General features: G+C 32.9%; 1 protein-coding gene across 1 annotated transcript in view; it reads right to left on the bottom strand.

Moving 5' to 3' along the window:
• The window catches only part of LOC127736178 (semaphorin-2A-like), a 112,615-nt gene extending 99,989 nt beyond the window's left edge, over nt 1-12,626 (bottom strand). The window contains exons 1-2 of the mRNA XM_052246749.1: nt 12,564-12,626; nt 9,519-9,748 (exon numbers count right to left, since the gene is read on the bottom strand). The gene's annotated coding sequence lies outside the window, so the exon portion shown is untranslated. The remainder of the gene's footprint in view (nt 1-9,518; nt 9,749-12,563) is intronic.
• Between the last annotated feature and the right edge of the window lie 8,637 nt (nt 12,627-21,263).

Here is a 21,263-nt window from a genome sequence, read left to right as displayed (position 1 = left end):
GTGCCAATTCAAGATTAAAATCTTTCAAAACTGACTCCTTCTTTGTAGAATTCACAAAAGATAAGATTCACACATACAATATATGAACATAAAACGACTAAAACCACTGAATTCAACAGACTATGTATCCTCACCACAAGTTAACCAATTACATCAAGTTGTTACAATAATCATCAAATTTCTCCTTGTTCTGTAAAATAACCAGGGTTACAATGGATTCTCAATTTACACCTTACTATAATGTGGCTATTAACAAACTAATAATATGTGTACATACTGGTCTATTTCTTTCACACTTACTGACCAAATGTCAATATTATGTGTGAAATCATTTATAGGCATTGAAAAATTATTTATTGTAACACATGTTTAATTTGTAGGCATAAATTTTTGTTATGGTCCAGGAATGTAACTTTCAAATGTCTTTTTTTAACTGATGTACGAGCAGGAGAACATGGGTTCCATCAGCATCCACATGCACTGTCATTCCAATGACTAAAATTGGTATTTGTTGCTAAGTACTGTAAATTCAGAAATTATTGCGTGTATTTATTATTGCGATTTTGTCATTTTAGACTAAAATGCGATTTTAATTTTTGCGATATTGAGAATAATCCTGTATAATTCATATAAAAAATTTCAAAATGCGAGTTTAAATTATTGCGATTATAACCCTGTTGCATTTTCCGCAATAATAAAAACTTCGCAATAATTTCTGAATTTACAGTATAATACATATAGTAGTAATGCAAAAACTTTGGTACATGTAAAAATAATGTGCTAGGGATTGCAACCTTCTGATTTTGAATGTTAAAAATACAACTTTGAATGCCCTATACAAAGCAATGTATCTTAATACATGTATTACATTAATCATCAGGAATCTGTCTGTAATATTTGCAACTGTTAAGCAGCCATCAATCAATCTATCATATCTCTTCTTTTATTTTTTTTATTCCATCTCAACTCTATTACTGTTGAATGTACTTTTACTCTACATGCCTGATAGCAGAAGACATTTTTGTCATATATAGATTGTTATCCTTTCCCATTGGGACATCTACCATAACAAGAAAATTCAAATTGGATTGGAAAAAATTATCATTGGATGACGGATCAAAAGTTTTTGATGGGTTAATCACACACATTAATCTGTCATTACGGTAATACCTTGGATCAACTATTCACTTGGGGTAATATTGATCGGATAAGGTCTTTGTGAGGATCCTGCAGGACTCACCTTAGGCCAAATGTTATTACTTCATAGTGGAATGGAATCAAGACACATAATATTGTAACCTATATATTAAAATCTGCACAATTCCATTTTTATTAATATTTGTCAGAAAAATCTTTTAAAAATGAATCTTAATAATAGCCCATTTCATAGAAGGAACCTACAAAGAAAATTAATAAATACCTTAAAGATTTCCTATAGCAAGACAAATATTTATTGTAATCCATGGTTTTAGAATCTAATTCAAAAATATTCTGATCGCTTGAATATTTTCGAAATAATGGATATTTAGCTGTATGAAGCAAACCATTTTTCCTTAAATCAATATATATCATAAAATAAATGGAAAATGATGCCCCCCTTGCATATCATAATGTTATAAAGGGACATAGCTCAAGAACGGTAAAAGTGATGCCACCAAAATTTGAATTTGATCTGTATTTTGTGGTTATAAGCATTGTGTATAAGTTAGGGAACGGAAACCAACTTGGGGACGTACATACGGACAAGGGTAACTCTTAATGCCCCCGCCGGTGACATATGTTTTCTTCAGTGATCAGATTCACAAAAAATCTTACGACTAAAGTTGATCATGAGTATACTGAATTGTATTACGATCAACTTTAGTCGTAAGATTTTTTGTGAAACTCTGAAACATGTGAGCACACCGAACAAGGTGACTTATTAGCCTTAACAAAAAAGCCATGTTATCTAATATCTATAAGATCATTATAGTATCCACTTTTCTGCAATAAAGGGAGCCTCATTTTGAGTGTTTAACCCTTGGCCTTTTCACCTTAAGATAAAATCTAATTTTTTAAATGATGGAGAGATAACTCTTCACCTGAAAACTTATACTTCTGATAAAAATCAAGATCAAGATTAACTAATGATATTAGTTTTTAATTAAAATATACCTAATATGTCAAGTTGTAAATAATAACAGTCTATCAAAAACTCGTTCAACTGAAAGATTTTAGAAATTATAAAAGAATTATGAAGTACATAATTTGCTCGAGTGGAAACTGTTATAGTTTAGAATAATTTATGAAACAGTGTATAAAGAGTCATAGGTACATGATTTTAACTTTTTTATTTTAATAAATTTAACCTCTCCTCTTGATGTTTATTCCCAATTATATTAACTGGTACCATGTAATCTTGAATAAACACCAAAGAGGAGACTTACTGACTTACTTAAAACCAAACATCTTTATGTGGAAGAACTGACATTTTAATAGGTATGAAGCCTCAAAATAATCTTTGGCAAATTTGGATCAATATGAAAGTCATGCCAATTTATTTTGTCACAAAATGAACAAGACCTAGACTTTAATTCCCAAACAGCCTATAGCTCATGTCGGAATATGTACATATCATTCTCTACTTAAATTTCTATGAATTATAACAGTATCGGTGCTAGACATCAGTTTGATAAAATTTGTAATGTAAGAGAAATGCTTGAAGTCATTTCATAATGAACACATTTGTATGTCAGTCTGACATTCTCACTAGTAAGTCTATGTTTGGTTAAAATTTACTCTCACATCAAATACATTACTGACTGGTTATGAAGTAAATAAGTAGGTGCCTTACAAACATATAACAAAATCAGGTTATTTTGCTGTAAATATAGTTGATAAGTGTGTGCAAAGTTTAAATTGAAAGATCTGTAAAATATTCAGAATACTCACAGAGATTTTACAATTGCAATTTTTTAACAACAGAATTAATGACAAAATAAGCACATTTTCACATGAATTTGTGAGCCTAAAATATTGAGCACATGCAAGTATAACAAAAATATTTAGATGAAACGTTCTTGCTATTTATGTGCTTTATAATTGAGAGTCCAAAAATACAAAATTTATGTATTTTTCAAATAAATGCATAGAAGGGCCTTTTTCTGTGACTTCATGGATAAAATAAAATGCTCCGCTGGACGCAGCTTGATACGACCGCAGAGGTCGAACCCTGAACAGTTGGGGCAAGTATGGACACAACATTCAAGCTTGATACAGCTCTGAATTTGGATTGTGATTAAAAATTTGATACAGCATAGGTTTCTGACACAGAATGAATGTGGTCTAAGAACTTAAAAAATTTTAATTTACCTATTCAAACCATATCATTATTATTTGCTTTTATATATAAATCAGAAATAACCATTTAAAATGGAAAATTTTAAAGAAAAATAAAGGAAACCCCCCCCCCCCCCCCCCCCAATTTTTTGAACCCCCTTATGATTCATCACCCTCAAACTCAATCCCAGCCTTCCCTTTGTGGTATGGTACCTTGCAGTACAATTTCAGAGAGATCCATACACTTAAACACAAGTTATTGTCTGGAAACTAGAATAAACAGCTGCGCCATGAGCGCATGATACGCCCGTCGTCTTGTGTGTGAATTTTTATGCAATAAGCATAAATAGTTTCTGACATACGGTGTGACATGCGAAAAAACCCTTTTTTTTTACCAAAAACTCAATATCTCTAAAATAAAATTTTGAATCAAAACCAAAAAGTATACAGATCTTTAGATTAATATAACTAAGAAGTGTGTAAAATTTTAAGCAATAATCACAAATCGTTTTTGAGATACGGCGCGACATGTGAAAACCTCCCTTTTAAAAAAAAAAAAAATCAATATCTCAAAAATAAAATTTTGAATCAAAACCAAAAAGTATACAGAAATTTAGATTAATATAACTAAGAAGTGTGTAAAATTTTAAGCAATAATCATAAATCTTTTTTGAGATACGGCGCGACATGTGAAAAACCCCTCCCCCTTTTTTACAAAATACTCAATAACTCAAAAATAAAATTTTGAATCATCACCAAAAAGTATACAGATCTTAAGATTAATATAACTAAGAAGTGTGTAAAGTTTTAAGCAATAATCATAAACTGTTTTTGAGATACGGCGCGACATGTGAAAAACCCCTCCCCCTTTTTTAACAAAATATTCAATATCTCTAAAATAAAATTTTGAATCATCACCAAAAAGTATACAGATCTTAAGATTAATATAATTAAGAAGTGTGTAAAGTTTTAAGCAATAATCATAAATCGTTTTTGAGATACGGCGCGACATGTGAAAAAAAACACACACCTGTTTTAGTTACTAAGTCCCGTAACTCATAAAGTTTTAATCTTATTTTCACCAAAAAGTATACAGATCGTTTGACCATCATAAGAAACAATTATGTTAAGTTTCATGAAATTTGGATAAGTCATTCTCAAGTTACGGTGCGACATGTTTACGCCGGACAGACAGACGGACGGACACAGGACATTTGTATAACATAATACGTCCCGTCAAAAATTGACGGGCGTATAAAAATGCTTGTTTTTTGGCCCCTCTTTGGCCCAAAATTCCTAAACTTTTAGGGCAATTACCCCCAAACTCAAACCCAGCTTTCCCTTTGTGATATGGAACCTTGTAGTACAATTTCATAAAGATCCATACACTTAAACACAAGTTATTGTCCTGAAACTAGAAAAATGCTTGTTTTTTGCTCCTTATTCCTAAAATTTTGAGGCAATTACCCCCAAAATCAATCCCAGCCTTCCCTCTGTGGTATGATACCTTGCAGTACAATTTCAGAGAGATCCATACACTTGAACACAAGTTGTTGTCTGGAAACTAGAAAAATGCTTATTTTTGGCCCTTTATTCCTAAACTTTTTGGGCAATTACCCCTAAACTCAATTCCAGCTTTCCCTTTGTGATATGGAACCTTGTAGTACAATTTCAGAAAGACCCATACACTTACACACAAGTTATTGTCATGAAACTAGAAAAATGCTTGTTTTTTTGCCCCTTTTTTTGCCCCTATTTCCTAAAATTTGGAGGCAATTACCCCCAAAATCAATCCCAGCATTCTCTTTGTGATATGGAACCTTGTGGTACAATTTCAGAGAGATCCATACACTAACATGCAAGTTATGTCTGGAAGTTACAAAAATGCTTATTTTTGGCCCCTAATTCCTTAACTGTTGGTACCATAACCCCAAAAATCAAACCAAACCTTGCTTTTGTGGTATTGAACCTTATGGTAAAATTTCATAGAGATCCATTCACTTAAACTAAAGTTAGAGTGCAAAACCAATGTGTCTTCAGACGACGACGACGACACCGACGTCATACCAATATACAACCGCAAAATTTTTTTGCGGTCGTATAAAAACTACTGGTATTCAATTTTGTATTATCTAAACTTAAAACAGACATAAATGAACATCTTAAAGCAAAAGATAAAATTTCAGTAAAAATTATACCTAATTAAGCCCTTTTTGCACACGGTCCTTTTGTGATAACCACTTCTGTAAAAATATTGACAAAAATTCCTTATATGTAATCATTTGAAGCTTAGTGCCATATATCTAGAAGCTATTTATTACTTTTAGTTGCTGAGAAAATGTGGCAAAAAATGAGTACATGTGCATGACATTTTACAGGTATAAGTTTTCTGCAAACTGTTAATAGTAGTAGTGAATCAAAGGAATTGAATGCAAGTCACTTGGTAAGATGACGCTTGGTGCCATATGTCAAGAAGCTATGACTTGTAGTTGTTGAGAAATGTGTTTCATACAGACTGGCAGAGTTAAAATAGAACAAGCCTATCTTTGGATAATATAACCATTTCTCTTTTTCAGGAATTTCCCTTCGCATATTTATTTTAAAGGAGAATATTTTTTTTCTCTGGAAATAAATATACCTCATACTGACTGGTCTTTTATAGGCTGGGTGAGTTCATAAACTGTTATTACTTAACACAGAGATATGTCTCGCCTATTTGTTATTTTGATAATGCAAATGTTGAAATTAAAATAGCAATACTTTAACACGTAAGTTATGCAAATATTCAAAGTCAATGAACCATGACTGAAGGTACAGGGCTAAACAATCTCCACGGAAATGAGATGTGCCAATGCTATTACAACTGCAAACCAAATACCATTGACTTTTCATAAATCATTCCCTTAAAACAAACCTTAACACAAACATTAACTTGTAAACTATGTAAAAGTTTCAAAGTCAATGAACCATAATTAGGGGATGGCGTTATAGAATCTCCATGGAAATGAAACTTGCAAATGCCAATACATTTGCATACCTAATATCATTGACTTAACATTAGTGGTTCATCTTAAACTGACCTAATTACAAACTTATACATGTAAACTAAGCAAAAGTTTCAAAGTCAATAGACCATGACTGAGGGGTAAGGACCAAATAATCTCCATACAAATGAGATGTGCTAATGCTTATACAACTGCATACCAATTATCATTGACCTACCACTAACAGTTCCCCTTAAACTGACCTAATCACAAACTAATACATGAAAACTAAGCAAAAGTTTTAAAGTCAATAGACCATGAATGAGGAGGCAGGGCCAAATAATCTCCATGGAAATGAGATATGCCAATGCTTATACAACTGCATACCAAATATCATTGACTTACCACTAGTGGTTCCCCACAAACTGACCTAATCACAAACTAATACATGTAAATTAAGCAAAGTTTCAAAGTCAATAGACCTTGACTGAGGAGGGTGGCGCAAATAATCTCCATGGTAATGAGATGTGCCAATGCTCACACAACTGCATACCAATTATCATTGACCTACCACTAGTGGTTCACCATGAACTAGACCTAATCACAAACTTATACATTGTTGACGGTGCCGACGCCGGAAACAGCAATTCTATGTCTCGCTTTTTGACTCCGTCAAGGCGAGAAAATAATGATTCGTAGTCAGCAATTTGCCAAATATTATAATTTTAAACACAAAATTTGTCAAAACAAATCAGTGATGATGAAAAAACTGTCTTTGAGGCAGAAAGATTTCACATAGAGACTCTGTCAGAGTGAATAAAGATATATCTAAAAAAAAGTCCTGAGAGCCCTTTTTAAATTGTTTATTTTATGTCTGAAAACTTAATGCATCTACAAAGATGGCATCAACAATAGGTTCATCTACATTTTAAAAGAGCACAAAAGGAATAAATTCAAATTATTTCATTGCAATTTCAATTTAATGCATTTCGGATGATTGTAATTTATACAATGTGTAAATTTGACAAATAAATCCTTATTTTCTGCAAGGCTGCACTAATCGTACTATTAATGGTTATCACATCACAATAACAATCTTTGACATTCATTCGTCCAGAAACTCGTAACTATTACTTCCAAGTTTTAAATAGTTAATCCTTTGTCCAGTTGACGAGTCCTCAATAGGAAAAGACAACCTCTTTGATTTCTGATAACATTTAAATGGAAAATAAATCAAAAATATATATTCAGTTCGTTATTAAGATATTATACCTTTTAGATAAAAATATGAAATGTGTAAAGTTTTAAGGATATATTGGTATCGTGTGTGGTAGCATGTCCTTAATGTCTAGACAAAGAGCCCTTTTCTTTCATGTATACCTAAAGGTGAATGTACAATGTTTTGTAAACCTTAAAAATGATTAGGCCTTAAGAAAAGATTAATTTGTCCATGTAAGGTGATGTTTATCTCAAGAGAAAACAATCATAATTAAAAGAACCACAAAAAAGTTAGATCAAAGTGGTCATCGTATAATGGATTGAAAAAAGGACTGCAGTTTGTTTGAAAACATGATTAAAGTGTTTTTGTTCACCCCTGTTTCTTTTAAAGTCAGTTTTTATATGCCTTTTTTAACCCTCAAGAGAAGGTGTCAGCTATTTACAATGTTTTTTCAAACTTTCATCTATATTAGTTTGTGTGTGAACTAATTTTGCAAACTATGACCACTGCAACTATTAAAATGAGCATTTTATTCAAATTTTAATGAATATACTAACTTTGATCTCTTAGCTAAGAGTTCAAACTTGAGAACAAATAAAAAAAGGCTCTGATAAGCTCAACAGAAATTTTTGGTCAAAAGATAGAAAAAAGTCAGCAAAGTCTGTATTATATACTTGTCTAAACGAGTGATCTCAGGAATAAAAAAGTAAAGTATGTATAATTTAAACAGAATGAGTAAGAAATCTTGCTATAGATTCAATAGTGAGGTTAACACTCCTCTCTAACTTTTAAAGTTCATCAGTTACAGCAAACTTTTCTTCATGGTGAGGGGTGAGTATTACAGCAAACTTTTCTTCGTGGTGAGGGGTGAGTATTACAGCAAACTTTTCTTCATGGTAAGAGGTGAGTATTACAGCAAACTTTTCTTCATGGTGAGGGGTTAGTATTACAGCAAACTTTTCTTCATGGTGAAGGGTGAGTATTACAGCAAACTTTTCTTCATGGTGAAGGGTGAGTATTACAGCAAACTTTTCTTCATGGTGAGGGGTTAGTATTACAGCAAACTTTTCTTCATGGTGAGGGGTGAGTATTACAGCAAACTTTTCTTCATGGTGAGGGGTGAGTATTACAGCAAACTTTTCTTCATGGTGAGGGGTTAGTATTACAGCAAACTTTTCTTCATGGTGAGGGGTTAGTATTACAGCAAACTTTTCTTCATGGTGAGGGGTGACATAAAGGATGATACAAACATACAAATGTTCAGTATATCAACACACCCCATATTAATAATAATTTAATTAAGACAGCCTTGTCAATTAAATTTGAAAGTGTTTGCTGTTGAATTGGCTTAGTGGTTAATTTAAGCATCAATTTTCACTTTCAAAAATAAACATTATATGTTGCAGCAAAAAAAATTTAAAAAAAACCTAATATACTTTTTAATATTGAAAATTATATTAAAATTATATGATATCAAATACATCTTAAATCATCTAATTTTGAATTCCTAAACTCAAAAAAAGTACAATATCTTTTTTTTTGGTAAATAGAATGACAACATTTTCCTTAGTTTACAAACACAATTTAATCTGAATGTGTGAGAACCTAGTTAGGGAGGTTTTTAGGGACATGTTCAACAAGATGTTATACTGCATGAGATACTGAACACTAAAGGATAACCAAACAACCTCAACAATATCATAATAACCATGTTAGAGGATTACGTTCATCCTATGGTATAAATGTCATTCATGCACCTCCTTGCATCTAAATAACGTAACTTCTTCAAGTTGGTATCTTAATTTTAATTTGAATTCTAAAATTTAAATTCTAACATTTACTTTTCAATTCTAATTGTTTGCCCCAATGTTAATGCCTTCCCGATAAATTGTTCCCACATCAAAGAATTAATGAAAACAATTTTCTTACATAATGCAAACAGAGTGTACATATCAAATGATGTAATTTTTTACCTTTTCCACCTTAAACGAACTTACCTGGGATATTCTTCCCTCTCAATCAAACATTAAAGGCTCCGTTAAATATCACTGCTATCCAAGTGTCCTCCAGTCAATTACACCTGCCTGATAAAATATAACTCTTTCTTTTATCTTCTTCATCCAGGTATGAACTGGGTCCCCGTACCTAGTTATCAATGCTATGCTTAATTGATGAAAATGTACTGTGATCCGATAACAGGATAATTGCCTTGTTAGCTAGGACTTATCTGTCAAAATACAGTGTTACTTAAGTCTCAACTTAATCAACTGTTTTGTTTAATTTTTAAATCAGAAAGTATTCTTCTTTTTCCTCCATTTTGCTAATTCAGCTTAATACATGTCATCGTAGATGATTTGAAGAAGCTAAAAATTAAAATTTCAATTGCAATACTTTATTTGAGCTTTTATATACAAAATCTTGGATGTAAACCTTTAATCTTTCGTATGCAAAGCTTATTTCACGAAAGGCCATAATTCACCTGCGAGAAAATGAAATTTATGATCCTTGGTGTGTAAGGATTGTAAATATTAAGATTCTATGTTTGTTTGCTTTTACTAATTAGGTTAAATACTTTCGATGATTAGCTGTTTGATAGTGATATCTAAAGTCTAGCATATTCCAACAAATAAACAATTATAGTTCTGCTTTTCAGATTGAAGTTACAATGAAGAATAAATCAGACTTGGAAATATGTAATTTTTGGAATGAGAGCCATATTTTTTCACTTGCATAAATACAACTTTTGATATATAAAAAGAAGATGTGGTATGATTGCCAATCAGACAACTCTCCACGAGAGACCAACTGACACAGAAATTAACAATTATAGGTCACCGTACGGCCTTCAACAATGAGCAAAGCCCATACTGCATAGTCAGCTATAAAAGGCCCTGATATGACAAATGTGAAACAATTCAAAGAGAAAACTAATGGCCTATTTTATGAACAAAATAATGAAAGAATAACAAATATGTAACACAGCAACAAACGACAACCACTGAAATACAGGCTCCTGACTTGGGACATGCACATACAGAATGTGGCGGGGTTAAACTAGTTTGAAGGTGCCAACCCTCCCCTAACCTGGGACAGTGGTGTAACAGTACAACATAAGAACAAACTATAAAAATCAGTTGAAAAAGGCTTAACTCATCAGATGGATACAAATAGTACATCTAACAAAAACACAGAGTGGAAGCAGACGGGTACTTTTACATCCCAACAACAAAAAGAAACTACGTACAGATCTGAGAGTACTCACAGTTACTGACAACTTGTTCAAAGCCAATAACAACTAATAAAAAAAAATCATGCATCTAAGACTAAATTATCAATTGGTACAGGGGCCTCGGTGGCCGAGTGGTCTAAGTAGTTACTACTGTAATCACTAGCCAGTCAACACTGAGGTTGTGAGTTCGAACCCCGCTCGTGCTTAATTGACTAGGATTGTCAGTTTTCCTATCGAAGGTCGGTGGTTTTCTCTGGGCACTCTGGCTTCCTCCACCAATAAAAACTGGCCACCACGAAATAGCCCAAAAGCGGTGCTTAAAAGTGGCGTTAAAACACCAAAAATCAAAATCAAATCAAATCAATTGGTGCACATCCAACATCCAATGGATTTAGTGTTAAGATGTCATTAACAGTCAGAGAAAAACATGACCTTGTGCAATGCCAAGATACAGGTATGGACCGATTGTAGAGCCATGAATGTGCATATGTATATAAAAATAATATTTAGTTTGATTTTAATTTACTGATAACAAAATCAATATTAATACCAATAAAAACAATATTCAAAGATCTAATTACAGTGTTGAATTAGTAACCTTTTAGAATAAGTTTATTTAAAGGATCGATAAGTTTACCCAGATCGTTTCTTTGAGTAGGTTTTAAAAAAATTATGATTTTACAGCTTTAGAACAGCTACTTTCAGTTGCAGGTCACAGTAAAAGACTACCATAAGCAAAGCTGTTTTTCCTTTATTCTTAGTTTGTGGGTGGACAATGTGCTGAGTAAGGCAGACTGCCAAGGCAGCCAACAACTAACTATGCTATCAACCTAGGCCCTGGAATTTATGACAACTAAGTGAAGAATGAAACAGCTAGAAAAAAAACCAGTAAATTGCTATGGGGAAAGAAAATGTGGACAATGTGCTCAGTAAGGCAGACTGTCCATGCAGGCAACAACTGACTATTCTTATTAACTAGGTTGTTGATAAGTTTATGACAGTTATGTGAAGCATGAACCAGCTTCACATAAAGACTCATCAGAGATACCTGACTTATTACTATGTACGATAGAAGTGAGTTTCGTCTACATAAGACAATCAGTGGCACTCGAATAAAACAGATGGAAGGCCGAATTAAATCAAGTAAGCGGAAACATATTATGAGGAAAGAAAGGACTTCAATACATCTAAACTGCCTGTTATTCATAAAACTCCCCACTTTCACTTAGAAAATGTCTGAACCAAGATAGGAATAGGACTGTCAATCATCCTTTATTCCAAAGATGATTGGTTGAGGACATTTATCCTGAGATTGGCCAGTAAACATGTATATTGACAATTTGACATGGATTTTTGGAATTTACCTTGAAGTTTAATACATTTGGAATTCCTTATTCCTAAGACTTGGGAGATATGAATGACATTAAGTAATTTCATAGCAAGATCCATTGTTAAATCTAAATCATAAGCAAGCAGTAAGATGTTGTGGCTGTACCATGATCTTGAATTTTACTTCTATGAAATGACATCTTCTTCTAAAATATCAGACATTTATATAATAATACATATAGTGTATAAGCTTCACATTTAACATGGAGATATAAATTGTAAAGGATTTAGCAATGTAACACGACTAAAGCTCACAGCTTGATATATTGGCAGTATAACAAAAGTTCCACCCAAACTGCATCACACTGCAATATTTTTTTTTCTAAAGTGCATCAAGATGCACTTACTGTTGTATTTATTAATTATGTATCAATAAAATTGTGCAGCATATGTTTATTAATTAATCTACCATATGCTTTATTACCTGATGTAATTTTACTGGGGATGGTCAGGTGATTTCTGATTGGTTTCTTGTAAAATTTTCATCCTGAAAAATATAAAACATTAAAATTTAGTATGCTAAAACAAAAGTTCATAAAATGTTAGTGCATTGTTTTTAAAATCCCAAGCTACTGTTTCCAGTCTATACCATACTTAGAAACAGAACTTTGAAAATACAGCTGCTTGATGTCTGCTTTATGTTTATTTCTGTAAAACACTCATGTTCAGCATGAAACAGAGTTTGATGGTGTTGAATAATTTAATATGAATGGAGCATATATACTGATTTGTAGTGATGTTACAGATGAAAGTAATTTATGTATAACTAGATATCATTGAGATGGGAGCCATCTGTGGGCCTCGCTGTGAATAATGTGTGGTAAAAAATTTGTATCTTTATCATTGGACATGGGGTTGTCAACTGAAACCAAAGTTTTTGACCTTGACCTTTGACCTAGGAAGTTGTATATAAATTATGACACACCCTCTGGTGTTGGTTTATATTCATGTCAAGTATAAACTTTGAAATCATAAAGGTTCTCAAGATATAGAGCGGACACGATCTTTACCATAGGACATGGGGTTGTCAACTAAAACCAAAGTTTTTGACCTTGACCTTTGACCTAGGAAGTTGTACATACATTATGACACACCCTCTTGTGTTGGTTAATATACATGTCAAGTATAAACTTTGAAATCATAACAGTTCTCTAGATATAGAGCAGACACAATTTGTTACGGACGAACGGACAGGCGTATGGACAGACTGATCACTATAGGGCCTCAGCTATTGGGCAGGGCACTAATTAAAGTTAGAGGTTTAATTACTTAAAACCTTAACAAAATTCTTTCATAGATACAAAAATTTGGTTTGGAAACTTGGCTATATCATCCTGATGTGTACAGTGATGTTGTTAATAGAGCTCATAAATTGAGAAATGATCCATAAAAACTTACTGTTCATTTGAATAAATTCAGCTTTAAAGTTCGATGTAGTAAGATCTTTGAATATTGTCTTTATTGTAACCAACATTGATTTTATTTTTTGATAGTCTAATAAGTAACTATACATGTATTGCCAGTTGCTGATCTAGGATTTTGAAAGAGGACAAACTTGATCAATGTTAGAGGTAGAACATGTAAAAAGTCTATACATTAACCATATATGTAGCTCCATAAAAGGGGGGTTGGGCCTACATTGCAATAATATTTTGTAAATTTATTCCTTTTGTACACATATGTTTTAGTACACAAGTATTCTCAAGCAACCAGATTTTATCGATAAGACCATAGAGCTAAAAGAAATAAAAGAAACTTTTGAGAAAGGTGAATTGAGGTAATTTTTACAAAAGGCTGAGATGCTGAACAAGAACTTATTTTACATAAACTAAGCTTCTCTTATTATAGTTGGTATCTGACACTTAAACCATTCTTTAAAAAATGGAACTGTGTTTTGTATGAAATTCAAGATGAACTTTGATTATCTAGCACTCACTTTTCACTGACCAAAGAATGGATAATTTTACGATTGGCTGGATGTGAAAGTTTGTTCAGTGACCCAGCTACTAGATATGACCATCTTCTGTCCAATAAATAATACAATAATTCTAATCACAGTATGAAAACTCCAGCCAATAAGCACACAAAACCTTGAAAAAGTTCAGCCAGCAGAATTAATGTGAGAGATAATTAGTGGTCAACATCATAGAACAAATATAATCCTAGATGAAAGGCCTTTTAATTACATAGGGACTGATATGTATGAAAGAGTATCCAAGATGCTAAATTCTTAAGGACATATGAATTAGGAGATCTACCATAATATTAGGCGGTGAAATGGTTCAAAAGATTAAATAAATCATATTTTTTTTCATTAACGCTAGATTCATGCCCCAAGTTCAAAAGGATACATTGAAATTATGCCTACTTTGCACCTGTGGATACCATAGGGTATATATTACTTTTTCTTATTAAGTCCTAGAGGGAAAAAAAAAGACAGTAAATAATCTTGGAGTTAATATACACATCACACTTAATCAGTGAAATGAAGTAAAAATAACAAAGTAATTAACAGTAAAATAACTTAGATAAATCTGTAGCCTTTAGAGCTTTCACCTACCAGTTAAAGAGATAGGAACAACACCAAATTCTATGACATCATTATGGATCATCAAACACTTCACTTATATTAAATATAACTAGTGATTTTAAATGATGTTTGTTTGCTGGTTGTTAACATCCAGTGGCGAATGTTTCATGCATGTTCCAGACGATTTTTCAAATGAAATACTCGTCATAATTTGAACTAAAGAAAGTGATGACAGTCATTATAAAGAGGTCTAAAGGAACCTGACTGTACTGGGGTACAGTACAATCTAAAGGGAACTGACTGTGCTGGGGTACAATACAATCTAAAAGGACCTGACTGTTCTGGGGTACAATACAACCTAAAGAGACCTGCCTGTACTGGGGTACAATACAATCTAAAGCGAAATGACTGTACTGGGGTACAATACAATCTAAAGGGACCTGACTGTTCTGGGGTACAATACAAGCTAAAGGGAAATGACTATACTGGGGTACAATACAATCTAAAGGGACCTGACTACTGGGGTACAATACAACCGAAAGGGACCTGACTGTACTGGGGTACAATATAATACAATCTAAAGGGACCTGACTGTACTAGGGTACAATACAATCTAAAGGGACCTGACTGTACTGGGGTACAATACAATCTAAAGGGACCTGACTGTTCTGGGGGTACAATACAATATAAAGAAACCTGACTGTTCTGGGGTACAATACAATCTAAAGGGACCTGACTGTACTGGGGTACAATACAATCTAAAGGGACCTGACTGTACTGGGCTACAATACAATCTTAAGGAACCTGCTTGTTCTGGGGTACAATACAATCTAAAGGGACCTGACTGTTCTGGGGTACAATACAATCAAAAGGGACCTGACTGTACTGGGGTACAATGCAATCTAAAGGGACCTGACTGTTCTGGGGTACAATACAATGTAAAGGGACCTGACTGTACTGGGGTACAATACAATCTAAAGGGGTCTGACTGTATTGGGGTACAATACAATCTTAAGGGACCTGACTGTAATGGGGTACAATACAATCCACATTATAAAGAGGTCTAAATGACCTGACTGTACTGGGGTACAATACAATCCACATTATAAAGAGGTCTAAAGGGACCTGACTGTACTGGGGTACAATACAATCAACATTATAAAGAGGCCTAAAGGGACCTGACTGTACTGGGGTACAATACAATCCACATTATAAAGAGGTCTAAAGGGACCTGACTGTACTGGGGTACAATACAATCCACTGTATAAAGAGGTCTAAAGGACCTGACTGTACTGGGGTACAATACAATCCACATTATAAAGAGTTCTAAAGGGACCTGACTGTACTGGGGTACAATACAATCCACATTATAAAGAGGTCTAAAGAGACCTGACTGTACTGGGGTACAATACAATCCATTTCATGAAATTTGGTGACAGAGAATTTATTTTATCTTACATATTTCCTTCAAAGGATTCAAAAGTAATGTAGTATTAGAAATAGCCTAGGTAGGTATTGCCTAGACTAGTATAAGAATTATATTTGAGTTTGGCCAGACAATGAAAGACAAGACACAACAATCTTACAAATGTGTAAATAAATCAATATCTGATGGTGATTAGACCAAGAGCCAAGTAAGTAAACCAAGTCTGAAACCTGGATATTTCCAATTAAAATTCAAACCTTGTTCATGTCACTCTATGGTGGTTATGGACCAATTATGAAATAACAGTCTCAAAAGTTAAATGTTTTTACAATGGAGACAACAAGGGTATTAGAACATGAATAAAGATGGAAATCTTGAACGAGGCACTAAGCCCTTTCTTTTAACATAGCCACGTACTGTGGTTGGTAACAATCATACATAGTATTCTTCAACATTACAGCATGTTCAACTAAGCTATTAAAACTACATACTTCATGTACTTAAAATCTTAATCCTGTTACTGAATGGAAGGATGCTATCTAGACATAAAAGATAGATTACTGAGGCTGGCCATTACCTGATCATATTATGCTTTTCTAATATAGCTTAACAGCAAAATTCCATAAATTAAATGAACTTGGACATATTTTATGGCTAAAAAGCTCTAAAGCAGGTTATAACTTGTGGCCTCAGCTGCTTTTATGTAGAAATCCTCCCTATCACCTAGTGAGAACTTTATATGGTCATAAAAACTGGAAGTTTCAATAAAGAGGCGAGTAATAAAATCTAAACATTAAAAAAGAGGAAAAAGAAATGGTCACCTTTCAGTGTTAAATCCTATAAAGCCTCTTAACACAGTATTAAATGTAACTTTTAAAAGATCACTTACTATTCAGGTATCTAAAATTCATGAAGCATACTCATTTAAGAAGCTGAAGATAGCTAAAAGTCTGAGTACAAGGTTACAATAAATAATCCTTTTCGTCTTGTTTCCAAAAACACCTGTAACATTTCAATATAAATTTTAATTTTTTTTGAGAGGTAAACAATGTTTTAACACATTTTCAAAATCTTAAAAAAATTTTAACATGCTTGTGAGAATTTGTTAATAGCTTAAGTATATTTAGTACAGTTTGGAAAAAAGGTGTCCATTGGTTAAAAAAAACTACCCAAGTGCGATGAAGATAAGACACGTTTTACAGTAAGGGAAATCTTAGGATTTTAAGGAAAAAACTGGAAGAAGAGATACTACATAGATATACCTGCCTACAGCTTTGTCACTTAGTCAGTAAACAGGAAAACAATAAAAACTTATCTTACAAGTTATCATACACTAGTGTACAAAAAAGTTATTAACTTCAAGATTTGCATGTATTACAAGTAAAATTTTTATAATTTCTTTTAGGTCCATGGGTTTACATCCACTTCATTAGAACTTTGATGGATAGTTGTCTGATTAGAAATCATATCACATCTCCTTATTTTCAAACTAATTCTGTCAAAAGTCTGTCAACCAGATTAAAATGCAGACTCAACATCTGTATACATGCATGCTTTACATACTAATGTACCAGCTTAGGGTCTGGAGGAATTACAATAGGAATTCCAGTACAATACAATTTTCAAAAGTCAAAGGGTAATATTTCTTTCAAAAGTCAGTCAACCGGACTGATTGTAAAATGAAAAACTTAGATAGAAAATAAAAAAGTATAGACAACTGTTTGATTTCAGAAAGATGGAACACAAACATGGGTAACATCATATGTTCCAGTCACTTAGTGGCAGGAGTATAAGAAATTCTGAGCAAAGTTTTTTTTTGTTCTGCCCAAAGTCTGAAAAAATAAGTGACTACTTGTTTTATAATATTTATGTAGGAAAAAGAAGGAGTAAGGAGAACGTTCAAATAAGCACATAATCTATGGAAATGAATAAGATCAAGAAATTTGAATAATTTACACAAGATTCTGTATGTTATGACATCACAATCATGTATAAAAAAAATGTAAAGGGTTACTCCAAACCCTGTGTATGGCCTGCTATTGCTACTGTCAGTGTAATGTTGATTTCCAAATACTAAGTTCATTTATCAGTAAACTGCAGAAAAAATCAAAATTCAATGTCTTTATGAGATATTGTTTTTTTATTTTAAAGAAGATTATTTCCAAGTTTCATAAGATTTCATGAAGGTTGAACAAAGTTATGGATATCTCAAAATTAATAATTCAGACTGTTTTTAAATGTTAAATGCAACAAAACTAAGTGTACTTGTAAATAAAAATATGGAAAAATGAAAAATAAATTTTCCAGATTTTGATTCAGACATTATTCTTAATCATATTAACTGTTGACACAGACGTTTGTCTTGCCTTTTTGTAATTTTGATAGTATGATGCAAATATTGAATCCAAAGGGCAATATTTGTTATTCAATGAACCATGATTTATGGGGCAGGACCAAATAACCCAATGAAATGAGAAATGCCAATACTTATTAAACTGTTTAGCGGTTCCCCTTAAACTGATCTTATAACAAACTTTACATGCAAACTATGCAACACATTCAAAGTCAATAGACCATGACTGAGGGGGCAGAGCCAAAAAAAAATGTCAATGGAAATGAGATGTGCCAATACTAATGCTTCTACATACCAAATATCATTGACCTACCAATAGTGGTTCCCCTTAAACTGACCTAATTACTAACTAATACGTGTAAAGTAAGCAAAAGTTTTAAAGTCAATAGACCATGACTAAGGGGGCAAGGCTGAATAATCTCCATGGAAATGAGTTGGGCCAATGTTAATACAACTGCATACCAAATATCACTGACTTACCACTAGTGGTTGCCCATAACCATGATAAACTGACCTAATCACAAGCTACATGTAATACTGTATAAATGTTGACACCACCAAAGCTGCTGCTGACTGAAACAGCATACTCAAGTCTTGCTTTTTGACTCCGTCAAGGCTAGACATAAAAGAATCCACCAAAGATATATATAATTGTATTAAGGTTTGACAAAGTTATTGATGTCTAAAAACACTTGAACTCCAGATTGTATCTAAATATAACCTGCAAAAAAAGTTTTTATCAGACAGATACAAAAAATTGATGAAAAAAAATTTCATATTTTGCTTTGGATACTGTCTTTTGACTTTTGATCATAAAAAAAATCTGTCCAAGTTTCATAAAATTTCCTGAAAATTTGACTAAGTTCTTGATGTCTGAAAAACTTAAACCTTAAGACTGTATCTTAAATGAACTGCAAAAAAAATCAGTGCATTTTAAGCCTGGTATCTATGATGAGTTTATTTATCAATCAATTAAGGAACAAGAGGGCACACGCTGAAATGTCTCGCCTTCTTTACTGACCATTGATATTATGTTGATAGTCCTAAATGAAAGCTTTACTACAACTATTACATAAACTTAACATGATCCAAGAAAATGAAGTCAAGGTCATATAAACCAAACGAGAAATACATGTACACCTTACAATCATTCAATACACTAAATATAGTTCACCTTTTGCTTATAGTTTCTAAGAAACAGACTTAACCAAGAAAACTAAACATTGACCAATGAATTGTGAAAATGAGGTCAAGGTCAGATGAACCATGCCAGGCAGACATGAACAGCTTACAATCCTTCCATACAACAAATATAGCTGACCTATTGCTTATAGTTTAAGAAAAACAGACTGAAACACATAAACTTAACACTGAGCAATGCACCGTGAAAATGAGGTCAAGGTCAAATAAAACCTGCGAGACTGACATGTACATCATAGAATATTTCCATACACCAAATATAGTTGACTTATTGCATATAGTATAAGAAAAAAGACCAAAACTCAAAAACTTAACTTTGACCACTGACCATGAAAATGAGGTCAAAATCAGAGGACACCTGCCAGTTGGGCATGTACACCTGACAATCATGCCATACACCAAATAAAGTAGACCAATTGCATAAAGTATAAGAAAAATGGACAAAAACACAAAAACTTAACTATAACCACTGAACCATGAAAATGAGGTCAAGGTCAGATGACACCTGCCAGTTGGACATGTACACCTTACAATCCTTCCATACACCAAATATACTAGACCTATTTCTTATAGTATCTGAGATATGGACTTGACCACAAAACTTAACCTTGTTCACTGATCCATGAAATGAGGTTGAGGTCAAGTGAAAACTGTCTGACGGGCATGAGGACCTTGATAGGTACGCACATACCAAATATAGTTATCCTATTACTCATAATAAGAGAGAAATTAACATTACAAAAAATCACAACTTTTTTTTCAAGTAGTCACTGAACCATAAAAATGAGGTCAAGGACAATTGACATGTGACAGACGGAAACTTCGTAACATAAGGCATCTATATACAAAGTATGAAGCATCCAGGTCTTCCACCTTCTAAAATATGAAGCTTTTAAGAAGTTAGCTAACGCCGCCGCCGCCGGATCACTATCCCTATAAAGTGATAGAATTTAAAAAATTACTAAAAGTCGCAGGCTCGACAAAAATGAAAAAAAAATATTTTCCAAATTTTACTCTGGATCTCTTGATCATAAAAAAGGCTATGTTCAAGTTTCATTAAATTCCATGTAGGTTTGATAAAGTTATTGATGACTACAAAAACTTTATACAAATACTGAACCTAAATGTTGTTGATACAGCCAACTGTAGGTTGCTTTGTCTAGCTCCCAAAACAAAATGTTGCAGGCTCTATAATGAAGAAAAAAGCTTAATACCCATATTTCCTTTATGGAAACATTGTGCTACGACAAGAATAATATACCCTAAGGTTACTTTTACGAGTCTCCCCTCCAGAATGATCCCCAATTTAAGATTTATCTGATAATCAAACTCATTTCTGGTTCTGATGAATGAAAACTTTCACCCAATTGACAAAAAAATGTAGGCATTAGCATTGCAACAATGAAGTGGTGATCAAGGATTGACACATTATACTCAGTGTGTGTGGTGTAATAAATCTAACAGTGTGTAAACGTTTAATAAGTATTCATGAAAGCTTTCCAAAGTTTTTACGAGACATAAGAAAAATTGCTATATTTGATGATTAAAGAATCATAACTCTGGAAAAGAAAATCATCTATGTGAAAAGGTTGCTACCTGAATTGTGTGAAAACTG

The sequence above is a fragment of the Mytilus californianus genome, unplaced genomic scaffold (assembly GCF_021869535.1).
Source record: "Mytilus californianus isolate M0D057914Y unplaced genomic scaffold, xbMytCali1.0.p SCAF_3, whole genome shotgun sequence".
Classification (NCBI taxonomy): domain Eukaryota; kingdom Metazoa; phylum Mollusca; class Bivalvia; order Mytilida; family Mytilidae; genus Mytilus; species Mytilus californianus.
The sequence above is the reverse complement of the archived record's forward strand: the minus strand, read 5'-3'. Positions and strand labels throughout refer to the sequence as shown.